This window comes from Lepidochelys olivacea, assembly GCF_965140295.1.
Source record: "Lepidochelys olivacea isolate rLepOli2 genome assembly, chromosome: 3".
Lineage (NCBI taxonomy): Eukaryota > Metazoa > Chordata > Testudines > Cheloniidae > Lepidochelys > Lepidochelys olivacea.
In genome coordinates, this window is record NC_140413.1 from 89,819,007 (window position 1) to 89,834,336 (window position 15,330).

General features: G+C 40.6%; 2 protein-coding genes across 9 annotated transcripts in view; one reads left to right on the forward strand and one right to left on the reverse strand.

Annotated features, from left to right (window-relative positions):
* Positions 1-15,330, forward strand: part of NT5DC1 (5'-nucleotidase domain containing 1) — a 327,326-nt gene that overhangs the window by 42,819 nt on the left and 269,177 nt on the right. The window lies entirely within an intron of this gene.
* COL10A1 (collagen type X alpha 1 chain) overlaps positions 1-15,330 on the reverse strand; it is an 83,993-nt gene that overhangs the window by 18,502 nt on the left and 50,161 nt on the right. For 4 of the 8 annotated variants that reach the window (XM_084623680.1, XM_084623677.1, XM_084623674.1 and 1 more), the window contains one exon: positions 12,516-12,562. The exons of the other annotated variants lie outside the window; for them this stretch is intronic. The gene's annotated coding sequence lies outside the window, so the exon portion shown is untranslated. The remainder of the gene's footprint in view (positions 1-12,515; positions 12,563-15,330) is intronic. 8 annotated transcript variants of the gene reach the window in all.

Sequence of the window (15,330 nt, forward strand, 5' to 3'; positions counted from 1 at the left end):
ATAATACGGACGTAAGGAAAATGACCTTCTGAATTTACTGTGAATTTCCAAGGCTAAACATAGCATGCATGTTACTTTTTAAAAGCATTCTCAATAAAAGTTAAATATGAACATTTCTAAAAGAGCTATACATTTATAAATGATCAGGTTTTTGGATTATATTACAATGTTGGTTGATCCTTATGTTAATGCAAATGTAAGTAGGCAGTAGAGTCATGGATTCAAGGCCTGATTCATGAGTATACCAGGTACCGCTTATGTTTCTATGGAATGTAGCCCTCTAAAACTGTGGAGGTTATTGAAAAACAAATGCAAATAAAAGTAACTGCACTATTGTTAACTGGAGCCACACATTCCTCATTTGATTAACTTCATCCCTTTTGTGGAGAGAGTGGAAGCTCTCTGATAGCCTTTCATTGGGGCTGCACAGCTGGGCATCCCCACTGTGCCATCTTCCCCATTAGCACCTTCTCCATGCTGGCATAGAGAAGTGTTCTGTGCCAGCCTGGGCAATAACTACTAGATCTATGCCTATGATGTACTATTAATACTAATAACAAACAGATTCAGTGAGGAGGGATCTCATGCCTAGTAGGCACAGAAGGGCTGCAACCACCATCCCAAAGATTGGATGAAATGTCTGTAAACAGGCTGCAGCACAGTTGCATGGCCTACACTCTACTGAAACTCACCCACAATGTGCTTTTATTTAAATCATTGTTCTCTGCCCAGGTGACTTTCAGTCCTGGAAAAAAATAGGGCTTTATGACAAATATCCTGAAACATAACTTATTGTGCTGAAAAAAACCAGTGGATTGTCAAGTCTGGTATCGGGTTGCCGACTGTGCCGATACTCTTCTGAACATATACTGTTGTTGTGAACAAAGGTCATGGTTGATTCAGTAAGTTAACTGATGTAGTATTATGTGGTGTTCTTTCTCCATTCTTCTTCATGGCCACCCTCCGATAATTTTATGTTCCATGTTCATAAAGAAACTCAACTCTGGAATATGTCCTTCAGAATCGTTCTTATATTCCTTACTAAGCTTGTGTGTATAAGTAGGTTGGTGATTTTTCGAGAAGGCTTACATAACTGAGTTGTCACTTCCTTGGTGAGCCACCTATTTTTAGTTGCTTATAATTTTCAGAAAAACTAAATTTTGGACTGAAGTTGACCATTAAGTTTCTTATGCTGCTTAGTTTGGAAGTTAGTGTCATTGTAAATTCCCAGGAGAGTCCACTCAGCCATTGCTTGAGTTACACGCCCAAAGCACAAGCATTAAGAATTTATTTTTCAGATGTTAAAACTGAGCAAAACCTAAAAGTCTTTTGTTTTTTTCCCAGGTAATTCCAAAAATAGTTTTGTTTTTTAAAATTTCAGCTGTAATAAGTAGGAAGCCCTCCATGGAAAATGTTGCCAATCTGACAATATTGGGTTAAGAAATAAAGTTAGGAACATCTGACTATAGTCCTGTACACATAAAACTTCTTACATTCCATGCTAATTTCTAGACCAATGTATTATACCTCCCCAAATAGGTACACTCCTGCTACAAAAGTAACGTACACCCATATTTAGCTGATAGTCTTGTTTCCTCTCATCCCACTTTACTGCCAGGAGGATGAATAATCTCTGTGTGAACACACGTGTGAATAAGGACAATTGTTGGGTCAGGAGACATACATACACACACATCTGTTGACTCTAGATTTATGCCAGACTCCACCCTGGAATGCTGCTTCATGGGGTGGTTTGGTTTAGGGTTTAGTTTTGTTTTTTGTGGTGGTGGGAAGCTGAGGTGGGCTTGTGGTTTTCTTCTTCCTCATGTTCCCCCTACTGCTGTGGGCTTTTTCTGGGTGCACTATCATGCCAAGATTTAGCTGTAAGCATAAATGTGACGTGTGAGGTTCCATATGTACACACATACTTGTGTATATCTATATCCAGTAACAGAACATTAAATAAACACACCTGTGTTTATTTGAACACCTGATCATGGGGACTGGCCACTTAAATACACTTAATGTGTATTTGAAAATTTGCATTCAAATACAGGTATCTTTTTCATTAACAAAGAAGTCTTTAAAATAGCAATTGAAAAGTTTGAAAAGTAAATAATTTTACTGCAATATAATATTCCCTGTTCTAAGTAAGAATAAAATTTGAATTTCCCGGATAAGAAGTAGTAATTATCAGAGAGTTGCAGTTTCTTTTTAACTGGGTATATACACTTTGTTATAGTTACATGATGTTTGTTTCCTGAATGAATGACATTATTCATAATTGAATACACACGTTTATTTAAAGAAATGACCTTTGTGGAATCCCCTCACAATCCATAAACCTAAGCCCGTATGTAAATCTTCACAGGCTCAGAGTCATAGTTAGAAAAATGGTGTGGCTTTGGCCCTGATCCTGCAAATTACTCTGTATGGATGGACCCGACTGCCCGTTAACTTGAACAGAGTTCCACAAGGGCATGGTGTATGTGTGTGTTTGATCTACTGCAGGATTAGCATGACCAGAGGCGGATTGCCATTTTGTGGGGCCCTGGGCCAGAGCAAGTGGGGGCCTCTTGACTACTCCTATGCTAGACTGTCAATATATTCAATATTTAACTAACAAAATATAAATATTTTCAGCCAAGGGTTCTTTTTGTCACAAAGTGTTGAAGCCCTTTCCTTGGTTAAAGATATTAGAAAGTCTTTTTAAAACAGGAACACATACTTCTGGATTCCTCAGTCACTCACTCGTCCTATCCGTACACTGGTATAGAGTTTACCATAAGGAAAAGGGAAGAAAATGTGGAAGTTTCTTGTTAAAATATTGAAAGCACATTGCTGGCCAAAGCTTGAGGGAATGTTGAGGCCATGCAGATGGCATGAAATAGCTGTGGATAAGTTAAGGACTTGAAGTACTTTGTAGTACTGCTTCTCTTACTTTGATAATACTTTTTACTTTTATGTCATATCTTCTAATTTAAAATGCAGATTAGCAACTTGGAAAGTGTGTGTGTATATATAATCCATGGGGAGAATTTATTTACCTAACTAATTGTAAAATAAATAGGATTTTTTCCGCTGTCGTCTTTTGCAGACTAGTAATTAATGGATGCTTGGTTAAGTTAGTCTTGCAGGGAAATACTGTCTCATCCATTTTAAAAGCAGAACTCACCCCAGAATACCAGAGAGAGGCTGTTAAAAAATTGTGAGACTGTATTGCCATATAGCTTGGTATTTGTCATTTTTTAGATTCATGTCACTTATACTTTGAACTAGGGCTGTCAATTAATTGCAGTTAACTCATGTGATTAACTCAAAAAAATTAATTACGATTAATCACAGATTTAATCGCACTGTTAAACAATGGAATCCCAATTGAAATTTATTAAATATTTTTGGATGTTTTTCTACATTTTCAAATATATTGACTTCAATTACAACACAGAATACAAAGTGTATAGTGCTCACCTTATATTATTATTTTTGATTACAAATATTTGCAAAATAATATTTGTAAAAATGATAAAAGAAACTATTTTTCAGTTCACCACATACAAGTACTGTAGTGCAATCTCTTTATTGTGAAAGTGCAATTTACAAATGTAGATTTTTTTGTTATATAACTGCACTCAAAAACAAAACAGTGTAAAACTTTAGACCCTACAAGTCCACTCAGTCTACTTCTTGTTCAGCCAACCACTAAGACAAACAAGTTTGTTCACATTTGCGGGAGATAATGCTGTCTGTTTCTCATTTTGCAGTGTCACCTGAAAGTGAGAACAGAACTGGCATTCGCATGGCACTTTTGTAGCTGGCATTGCAAGGTTTATGTACCAGATATGCTAAACATTCATATGCCCCTTCATGCTTTGGCCACCATTCCAGAGGACATGCTTCCATGCTGATAACACTCGTTAAAAATATAATGCGTTAATTAAATTTGTGAGTGAACTCCTTGGGGGAGAATTGTATACCTCCTGCTCTGTTTTACCCACATTCTGCCGTATATTTCATGTTATAGCAGTCTCAGATGATGTCCCAGCACATGTTGTTCATTTTAAGAACAATTTCACTGCAGATTTAACAAAATGCAAATAAGGTACCAATGTGATATTTCTAAGAATAGACACAATACTCAACCCAAGTTTTAAAAATCTGAAGTGCCTTCCAAAATCTGAGTGGGACGAGGTGTGGAGCATACTTTCAGATGTCTTAGAAGAGCAACACTCCAATGCGGAAACTACAGAACCCGAACCACCAAAAAAGAAAATCAACCTTCTGCTGGTGGCATCTGACTGGTGAAAATGAACATGCATTGATCCACACAGTTTTGAATCATTATCGAGCAGATTCTGTTATCAGCATAGATGCATGTCGTCTGGAATGGTGGTTGAAGCATGAATCTTTAGCGCATCTGGAGCGTCAATATCTTGCGACGTCGGCTACGACAGTGCCATGTGGACACCTGTTCTCACTTTCAGGTGACATTGTAAACAAGAAGCAGGCAGCATTATCTCCTGCAAATTTAAACAAACTTATTTGTCTGAGAGATTGGCTGACCAAGAAGTAGGACTGAGTGGACTTGTAGGCTCTAAAGTTTTACATTGTTTTATTTTTGAATGCAGTTTTTTTGTACATAATTCTACATTTGTAAGTTCAACTTTCATGATACAGAGATTGCACTACAGTACTTGCATTAGGTGAATTGAAAAATACTATTTCTTTTGTTTTTTACCGTGCAAATATTTGTAATAAAAATAAATATAAAGTGAGCACTGTACAATTTGTATTCTGCATTGTAATTAAAATCAATATATTTGAAAATGTAGAAAACATCCAAAAATATTTAAATAAATGGTATTCTAATATTAACAGCGCAATAAATCATGATTAATTTTTAAAATCACTTTACAGCCCTACTTTAACAGTTGTAATGGTGGTGGAATAAATGTCCTTCATTCAAGCTCACATGGAAGGGTGGTAGGTGTTTATTTTGGCACTAGGTATTTGGCTAGTGGTCGGTTATTTGGTCATGTAAGGTAACTTTTGACCATAACGTTCCTTTTTAGCATAAGATTATTTTTAACCAGGCACCACCCAATTTTATATTTATAACAATATTTCTGCTAAGTCTGTTTACCGTCAGCTGTGCCAAATAACCAGTATGCGGCTTTAGGAAATACTTTCGATAGTCCTATAAATTTAACTCAGTGACCTGAGTTTACTGTTCTGTATGAATCTGAGGAGGATTGTATTATTATTTAATTATTGTAACAGTGCCCAGAGCCCCCTGTGAAGTTTCTAATCCCATTGTGCTGAGGATTGTACAGACACATGATATGAGACAGTTACTATCCCAAAAGAGTTTATAATCATAAATTAGGTACAGTGTAGCAAGTGGGTGGAGGAAACTACATTCAGGAACATGCTTTTCAGTATCTTTAGACACACTGCTTGCAAGCTGTTTCTTTTCTTTTTCTTCTTCTTTTCTGGCAGTGCTGATCGAATTTGTGACTGGGGTGGGAGTTAATATCAAATTTCTTGATCTCAGTGAAAATTTTTCATTTTTTTTGTTTTTGTTTTTTTTTGTTTTTTTTAAAATAAGAGTTAAAAACATGCACATTGTTCAGGTAGCTAGTCTACATAAGCCCTGGGTTTTTGTTACTGTTACTCTGGCCCTCACTCCCACAATAAGGCCGTGATTTGATGCCATAAACCAGGGGTTGGCAACCTTTCAGAAGTGGTGTGCTGAGTCTTCATTTATTCACTTTAATTTAAGGTTTCTCATGCCAGTAATACATTTTAACGTTTTTTAGAAGGTCTCTCTCTATAAGTCTATATATTATATAACTAAACTATTGTCGCATGTAAAGTAAACAAGGTTTTCAAAATGTTTAAGAAGCTTCATTTAAAATTAAATTAAAATGCTGATCTTACTTCGCTGGCCCGCTCAGCCCGCTGCCAGCCTGGGGTTCCGTTCACCTAGGCCAGCAGCAGGCTGAGCGGGGCCTGTGGCTGGGACCCTGGCTGGCAAGGGGCTGGCAGCCAGACCTGCAGTGGGCTGAGCGGGGCTGGTGACCGGGACCCCAGACCAGCAGTGGGCTGAGCGACTCAGCCTGCTGCCGGTCTGGGGTTCCGTCCGCTGGCTCCTGCCAGCCAGGGTCCCGGCTGCTGGCCCCGCTCAGCCTGCTGCTGATCTGGGGTCCCGGCTCTGCCCACAGAGAGTAGGTACCTACCTTCTCCCTGGTTCTAGCCCATTCTCTTCCTCTCTCTCTGCACTGAGCCGAGGGTGGGAGTGCACTGAGCACAGGGCTGGGGGTGAAAGAGCAGGCTGGGAGTTGGGGGGGCTCAGGATTGGGGCAGGAGGTTTGGGTGTGGAGTGCTTACCTGGGCAGCTCCCATTTGGTGTGAGGGGTGCAGGTGGAAATGTGGGGGGTACAAGAGTCAGGGCATGGGGTGTGGGGGGCTGGGTATGTGGGGGGGTGCAGGGGTCAGGGCAGAGGGCTGGAGGTGTGTGAGCAGGGATGCAGGGGTTAGGGCTGGGGGGTGTGGGTTAGGGTCGTGAGGGTGATCCCAGCCCCCTGCCCAGAGTGGCTCACGGCAGGGGGCTGCAGGGGATATGCCCTGATTCCACCCCCCATCCCCACCTGTTCTCTGCCTCCTCCCCGGAGCAGCAAGCGCGCTGTGGCTCCGCTTCTCCCCCTCCCTCGCAAGGGCCATCAGCTGATCGGTGGCAGGGATGGAGTGGAGGAGGGGCAGGAACCCCAGCATGCTGGGGGAAGAGGCTGGGGAGGGGCAGCTTGCCTGCTCTGCAGCAGCAGCCGGCAGGACCAAGCTTCTTCACCCTGCCCCTGCGGGGGGGTGGAGAAGAGCGGGCCAGGGCGGGCAGGATTTTTAATGGCATGCTGCTGCCTGCCGGGTCCCGGCCGCTGGCCCCTCCTGAGTCACTTTGGCTTTGTCTACACTACCACTTTTGTCAGTCAGAGGTGTGAAAAAGCACCCCGCTCCGACTGACATAAGTTTCACCGGCAAAAGTGATGGTGTGAACAGCGCTATGTCTACAGCAGAGGCTGTCCTGCTGACATAGCTAATGCTGCTCATTGGAAGAGGTGTCATTATGCCAGCGGGAGAGCTCTCTTCTGCCAGCAAAGACTAGCTACATGAGAGATCTTACAGAGGCACCGCTGTACTGCTGTGCAGCTGTAGTGCCATAGTGTAGACATAGCCTTAGGTGCATTTTAAAATTTTAGACAGCCCTGCCCCCTCAGATTCAGAGACTTGCTGTCTAGCTTTACCTGTCTAGCTTGACTTGCTTGAGATTTAGTTTGTCATTCTTCTCTGGCTGTTAGGCTGAGTTCTTACATCCATTCCCCACCCTCCAGTGAGGTCTTAAAGTGGAAGAAATGCTGCAGGAGAGACAATATCTAAACCTACACCCTCTAGGTGAAAAAAGTTCAACCTACTTCCTTATGCACCACATAACTAGGGGACTCTTTCACATCAGTTGTCTGAAAACCTGGTAGTTAAAAATGAATTATTTTGCAAAGTGTACCTATCATAGCAGGTAGCAAGCCTGCTGAATAGTTACATTCTTTGGATTTGTTACCTGCTGTGGTTTTGTCAGCTGGCACAAGTCTGAGGAGAGCTTCATACTTAAAAACAGGTGCTGAAGTAAAAACATCGTGGGTTCAAGACTTTCTTTTAAAGCCAGAACAAATAAATGTTGTCTGAGTTTATTTTAAAAATAGAGTTTTTAAAACAGAAAAGTCAGACATTTTTAATACTGTTTATTTTCTTATGTACATTAAAATATTTTGAAGAACTTCACTTTTTTATTTTTGTTTTTTGTGCAGCTTTCTATATTTTCTGTTCCTAATGCATTGTGAGTTCAAACATGTGGAATTTACTTATGGAAAATTCTCCAGTAAGTTTAATGAGAGTGGTGTAACCTTACACCACCAGTGCTAGTCCTGTGTGTATGCTGCATTTTGAAATAGAAGTGTGACTAACAAACAAAAACACCCCTACTCTCTCAGCATTCCCAACTCCAAGTAGTCAAAAATCATGAGTTGAACCCCAAAACTCATGAGGCTGGATTAAAAATCATGAGATTTCAAAAATATATTTGGAGATCTTTTCATTTGCCCTCCAAATTTAGCGCCTTTGGGGGTTAAGTTTTCAAGCATTTGTCTGAGACTGGGAAGGTAAGAAACATGTTTTTTTATTTGTTTGTTTGTTTTAAAGGAAAGCTGAGTTTGTTTCATTGACATGATTCCAGGGTGTGGAGCTTTAAGAAAAACACCAAGTAGCATTAGACTCCCAATAAGATCATAAGAGTTGGAGACACTTTATAATGCACAAAGAAATCTCACTTGGGGAAAGGAGGAGAGAAAGAACGAACCACAGGTGACAGATGTAAGCATGTCACTTAATGCACCACTGGAACTGTGATGAGGGCAGTATACAAACTATAAAAAAGCAAATAGAATATGACACAAAATCTCATCATGATGAAGTACTTTCCTCTCCATAGTACCAATGAGATGAAGTTTGGTTTTGGTTTCTGCCTAGAGTTTTTCTGTGAGACCACCATGTAGAACTACTCTGTCAGTGCATTGTAAGGATGAGTCATATGTGTTTTTTGCTTGATCTTTTCAATTGTTGTTTGAGAAGTAGTTAGCATTTGAGCCATATTTATGTCAGACTCTTCCGCCTATAGCTTTTTGCTTTTCTTATTTATACAGTAGATGTATGTATGTTATGAGAATCTGCTTATAGGTATTTGACAGACATTTTTGTAATGTTATGATGATTTTCTGAGGCCTAGGCAGTGCCTAGACAGGTCCATTCCAGCCTGAGGGATTCAGGTGGTTTCATTTGTTCAGCAGTTTACTTCTGATACCATGTAATGAGAATGTAAAACACGAGAGAGCTTGTAAGAGACTGATCTATATTTCCTGGTTCCAATTACATGATACACAGCAGGAATACAAAAAGTTAGGCCCTTATTGAGTGGCAGAGATGGATATTCATCAACTCCAGTGGCTACTCTTATATGCATTCAAGAGGAATAAGTGTTTTAGCTAATACTGGTTTTGCTGTGTGTCTATGATACCTCTCACTTCACTCCATAGTCTCGTATGTCATTAAATGAAGTTCCTTAACCTTTCCCTTGCAGCTCTTGAGATAGCCAGCCTCTGAATACTTTTGAGGATGGAGGGCTATTAGTTTTATTCATGAAGGGCCCAGGAATTGAGAGTGCTCCTCTCCCTTAATCTGCAGTGACAAAGTACATTGATGATCTCTCCTGAGCAAGGCTAAGGACTTAATTTCCTGTTTAATTTGCTTTTTGGGATATACGATTTATTGTTGAGGACATACCTCTCAAATATGGTAAGCAATGCATAACAACGACCCAAAATGAGGGATATGGAATTTATTTGGGAAACATGATACACTGTGGGATTAATTCTTTTAGTGTAAATAACTCTAAAGTTTAATGATTCTTTATGACAGATATAAATAATTGTCAATGATAAAAGTGAAGACTATAGGAAATAAGTGCGGAATTTAGGAAACTTTGGGACTAAAAATGAATAACATTCCTTGAAATGAGCAATCTGTGTTGGGTGCTTGGCTTGTTGATGGATTTTATTTATGCTGGTTGCAGTATCAGTATTGTGAATTGACCATGATACATTTAGAAATTATGGATTTAATTATATATAATTAAAATGAATGATAGGATTTGAATACTGCAGAATAAAAATTGATATTGTAATTACTATTAATTTTAAGTGTAGTGTGTGCTATGACTACTGCATAAGGATTTGGCCTCCATTGCTATTAGGTTTTAGTGTTGAGAACATATTTATTTACCTTGTCTGAAATATTTTTATACCAAACTGAATGTCGTTAAACACCATCATGTTGTTTAAACACACACTTTACCTACCCTGTTTTTCACTGGGTAACTTATCCTTTCAGAGCATCTGGAATATATGTTCATTAGGGTTCTCAAGCGATTAAAAAATAAATTGTGATTAATCACGCTGTTAAACAATATTAGAATACCATTTATTTAAATATTTTTTGATGTTTTCTACATTTTCAAATATATTGATTTCAATTACAACACAGAATACAAAGTGTACAGTGCTCACTTTATATTATTTTAATTACAAATATTTGCACTGTAAAAAAACAAAAGAATTGATATTTTTCAATTCACCTAATGCAGGTTCTGTAGTGTAGTCTCTTTATCATGAAAGTTTAAAAATGTGGAATTATGTACAAAAAAACCCCTGCATTCAAAAATAAAACAATGTAAAACTCTAGAGCCTGCAAGTCTACCCAGTCCTACTTCTTGTTTAGCCAATCGCTCAGACAAACAAGTTTGTTTACATTTGCAGGTGATAATCTTTCCTGCTTCTTGTTTACAATGTCACCTGAAAGTGAGAACAAGCGTTCGCATGGCACTGTTGCAGCTGGCATGGCAAGATATTTATCTGCCAGATATGCTAAACATTCTGTGCCCCTTCATGCTTCAACCATTCCAGCAGACCTGTGTCCATGCTGATGATGGGTTCTGCAGACTGACACACTTTGATGTTCATCATCTGAGTCAGATGCCACCAGCAGAAGGTTGATTTTCTTTTTTGCTGGTTCGGGTTCTGTAATTTCCTCATCAGAATGTTGCTCTTTTAATACTTCTGAAAGCATGGGACCCCACATCCTAATCAGATATTGGAAGGTACTTCAGGTTCTTAAACCTTGGGTGGAGTGCTGTAGCTATTTTTATAAATTTCACATTGGTACCTTATTTGCATTTTGTCAAATCTGCAGTGAAAGTGTTCTTGAAATGAACATGTGCTGGATCATCACACAAGACTGCTATAACATGAAATATATGGCAGAATGCTGGTAAAATAGAGCAGGGGACATACAATTCTCCCCCAAGGAGTTCAGTCACAAATTTAATTAACACATTATTTTTTTAATGAGCATCATCAGCATATCCTTTTTATGTAGTCTGTTGTAAAATATCTAATATCAAATATCTAGATGAGTAGATGTATCCCCCAAAGATCTCTATGTACCCCCAGGGGTATGTGTATCACCGGTTGAGAACCCCTGCTGTACACCATCTGGAGAGTACTTCAGGTACCTGAAAATAACTCATGCTAGAAGAATAGAGCTTTTGTTTTTTCTACAGCTTTTTCCATTCTCAAAATGCATTACCAAGAGATAAGATAAACCTTGCTAATGAAATAGTTGTGTGTAGACAAAAGGATCAGCTGTTCTGCCCTTTGCAGTAGCATGCACACAGCTTTGGCTGTAGAAATTTGCTGAGGATAAGGAATGATGGGCAATTATCTTATATATTTTTTTCCTCTTTCTGAAACTGGCATTTGATCTTAAACTTGCAGAGATGGACAGAGTGGACTTTGCTGTAAAGCTTCATTTTTCTATAACAATCCAGTCCATACTGCTTAAAGAAACGTTGCATTACAGAGAGAGCCCTGGATATGAATCCATGCTTTAGGGCTCTGTGGACTTCTGGCTCTGTTGATTTCTGCCAATGAAAACCCAGGATGCTTGTTCCTGGTAGTGGAAAGGCCACCTGAAGAAGGTCCCAGTGATGCATGGTTCTTGGAACCCCAGTTTTGCCAGAGGTCTTGAGCTGTCTAGGGTAGTTACAAAACTTGAGTGGTACTATCCAGGCAGTGGGCAAGGCCAAGGTGTTTGGAAGATCAGTTGATTCAGTGCATCTTGTGGGTAACATCTTCCAACGAGTGCACTTGTGAAACTCAGGCTGCATATTTTAAAGTTGCCCTTGTCTTTCTGTAGCTGAACCCCCTCTATGGGATGATAGTCGTGCAAACACTGCTGCTTTCTGCTTGGATTAATCACCAGCTTTGAGTGCATTTTGAAAACGCATGCCAGCCCAGGTTAATCAGGCCCCTAATGTGGATTTTCAAGCTCAAGGCCTGACTCAAAGGTGACAGTGCTATTTTTGAGGCCATTTTGCCATATTAGCCATCAGATGAATCTGTATTATTTGCCTCTAGGTTATTTCTTTGTTGCAACTCATAATGCATAAAACTATAAAAGGCTGCTGGCAACAAAAACGCTTGTGTAGTGTACTTGCAGTTTTATTACCTATGTCCCAAAGAATTTATTGAAGCAAACAGTCTCCTGACTGCAGTGAAAGTTAGGTGTGGGTAAGGACTGTAGCATCTGAGTCACTGCATAAACAACTCTTCCAATATATGATGAATGGGATGCAATTAATTTGTGTACTGTACAGTCAGCGTAAATGTAAAATAGCTGTATTGAAGTCAGTAAACCTGCACTGATTTACACAAGTAAAGAATCTGACCCGGAATGTTCAGAATTTAGAGAAACAGGTTTGTGAAAAGAACATTAATCTTGCAAAGGCAAGTACTTAAAAGGTATTCTGGGAATCAGGGTTGTGTATTGAATTCAGCTGTTCTCTGTAGAATCCCTACCTTATTTGTTGCAGATGTTGCAGGTGTTCGGTGAATGAAGCAGGGGACTGTGGGAAGAGAAAAGATGGTCTCATGGTGAAAGCAGTTGAATGCTGCCATGGAGAACTAGATTCTGTCCCTACCTGTGCCACAGAATTCCAGTGTGATGCTGGGGAAGTTGCTTCACCCATGCTTCTCACAGATGTCCGCTAATTGGGTGTTCCTTAGTTTCTGGGTGCCTGACTTGAGACTCCTGGGGTCTGATTTGCAGAAATGTTGAGCACTAACTGCAACTTGTCAGTGGGAGCTCTGCTCTGTACATATAAAGTGCTATATAGTGTTATGTAGTTTGCATATCAGGCCGTAGGCATCTCAAACTGCAAACTCAAAATTAGTGGACACGTTTGACTTTAATCTCTCTGTGCCTAATTTTCCTATGGATATAATAATGCCACCTCTCTTCACTGAAGTGTTGCGAAAATAAATCAACTAACATTTTGGATTGCCAACTTTTTATTTGCCCCAAACCGAACACCCTTGGCCCACCCCCTGCCGTGTCCCTACTCCAAGGCTCTGGGCTTGGGATGTGGGTTCTGGGGTGGGGCCAGAAATGAGGGGTTCAGGGTGTGGGAGGGGGCTTCGGGCTGGGGCAGGGGTTTGGAGTGAGAGCTCCGCACTCTGGTGTGGGTTTGGGGATGAGGGATTTGGGGAGCAGAAGGGTTCTCTGGGCTGGGATCGAGGGGTTTGGGGTGCAGAAGGGGGCTCAGGGCTGGGGCAGGGGGTTGCGGCACGGAGTTGGAGCATTGGCTTACCTTGGGCGGCTCTCGGTCAGTGGCATAGCAGGTCTAATGCAGGCTCCCTGCCTGTCCTGGCACTGCCTTAGACCCGCAGCACTGCTGACCGGATGGCAGTGCTGACCACAGCTGCCAGAGTCTTTTTTTGACCGGACATTCTAGTCGAAAACTGGACATCTGGCAATCCTACTAACATTTGTAAAATACTCAGATTCTGTAGTGATGAGCACCCTAAAAAATTCATGAGGAAATTAATAATTTTGTCCTCTGAGCACAGGTTGAGTAGTGTGTGGTAAATAAGGCCTATGGCCACACTTTGAATAGTGAAGAGAAAGCAAAATACTGAATAACTGCCCATTCAGTGATCTAATGCACTGAGTGAGGAGGGGTCCCATGGAAAAAATAGTATGTGAGCGTGTAATTTAAGACTGTATCACGGTGGGTGCATACAAGGAGAGGCATGGGTTAATTAAGGTTGCACAAGCAACTTTAATTCTGGCATTTCCTAACTTCTGAGTGCTTGACTTTGCAACCTTAATAATTTTCTTTTAATGTAACTTTTTGTATGTAATTTCCTAGGTTTTAAAAAATCAACTGAAAAAACAGAAATTTCTTCATTTGGAATCATGTTGACATCCTTTGGCTCACCAGCGGGGTTGCAACCGTGTAGATCCACAGCATAGACCTCTGCCATATGAGCTAACTGATAGCAGTAGTAGGTTATTTATCCTCTCTATGGAGCATCATTAGAGGTGGTTGAGACACCTATTTTTCTAGCGGGTTCACAGCTATCTGCTCTAAGCAAAGGCACTTTTCTGGGTTCTGGAGGGTCAAAGACCCTTCTTTCCCCTATTTCCCCTGCAAATCTGACCTTGTTTTGTTGTTGTTGTCCCATCCCGCTTGACCCTGTCATTTTCTCGCTTGACCCACCTCTAACTTCTTAACCCAGGTTCCTGGTCAGGCCAGTCCTACTGTCCCCCGTGAGCCTCTCTGAGTCCATTTTCCCCTCACCCTTAGCTCCCATTCTCTTCCCTCAGGCTCTTTGCCCATCCAGTGTCTCTGTCCTTGTCCTCCCAACCCTAGTTTCTTGTCCCAATCTCCTTGGTCAACCAGTCCCCGCCTCACAGACCCCTTCCACCAATCTTTCCGGCCCAGCTCTTGTCCCCTCTGTATTTGAGTCAGGTGGCATCCTCCTCTACACTGTCTGGACCCCAGAGGGTGCATTCAGAGCACTGGCAAAACAGGCTCCCTGCTCTCAATTTTGGTGCCAAGCAGTCTTCGGCAGCTGGGAGCAGAAATTGCCGGGAATCATACCCAGCCTCTGCATCCCATGGATGGCGCATGCTCAGTCACTCTGTGTGGGTAGTGCATGCATATTTGTCACATGTAGGAGATATGAGCGATTGGAGCGTACTCAGTACAGATGGACTCATCACCTAAATTCTCTGAAAAACTCGAGCAAGTCTCTACTGATCTTTTAAAGGATTTTTCAAAGGCTTAGAACTTGGTGAAATTTGTATGTTTTTTCATGGGACCGGCAAAAGGTATATCACTGGCTTCAGGGTAGGCAGCAGGAATTTTTATCTTTGTACTGCACATCAAAAAAGGAATTATTAAATAAAATTTATTCACCACTTGGATGGATGCACAAAAAATCCAAATGCGTAGGTAAAAAAGGGCCTACTGTTACACTTAGTTTTATATAGCAATTTTTTGTTGTTGAATTTCTCATACTTTTAAGCTTTTGAATTTCATTCTTCATACAGCATCACCAGTAACGTCAACTTAGAATTTGAAAAACAAATGCAGAACATAAATCCACATACTTCTAACTGTGATTCATGGCTCACTTACAGCACATCATCAGATGGATTCCTTGTGGGGAAAGGCACACTGTGCATTTCTCCTTACTGATGGAAATATTTTGCTTTTCATTTTGTGTTCAGCAAGAAAACTTGGAATAAACTGTTGCTGAGATGCTGCAATATGTGGCTGATTCCTTAGGGAAACACTTGTATACAAGATTGGTGGGAACCTTCTCT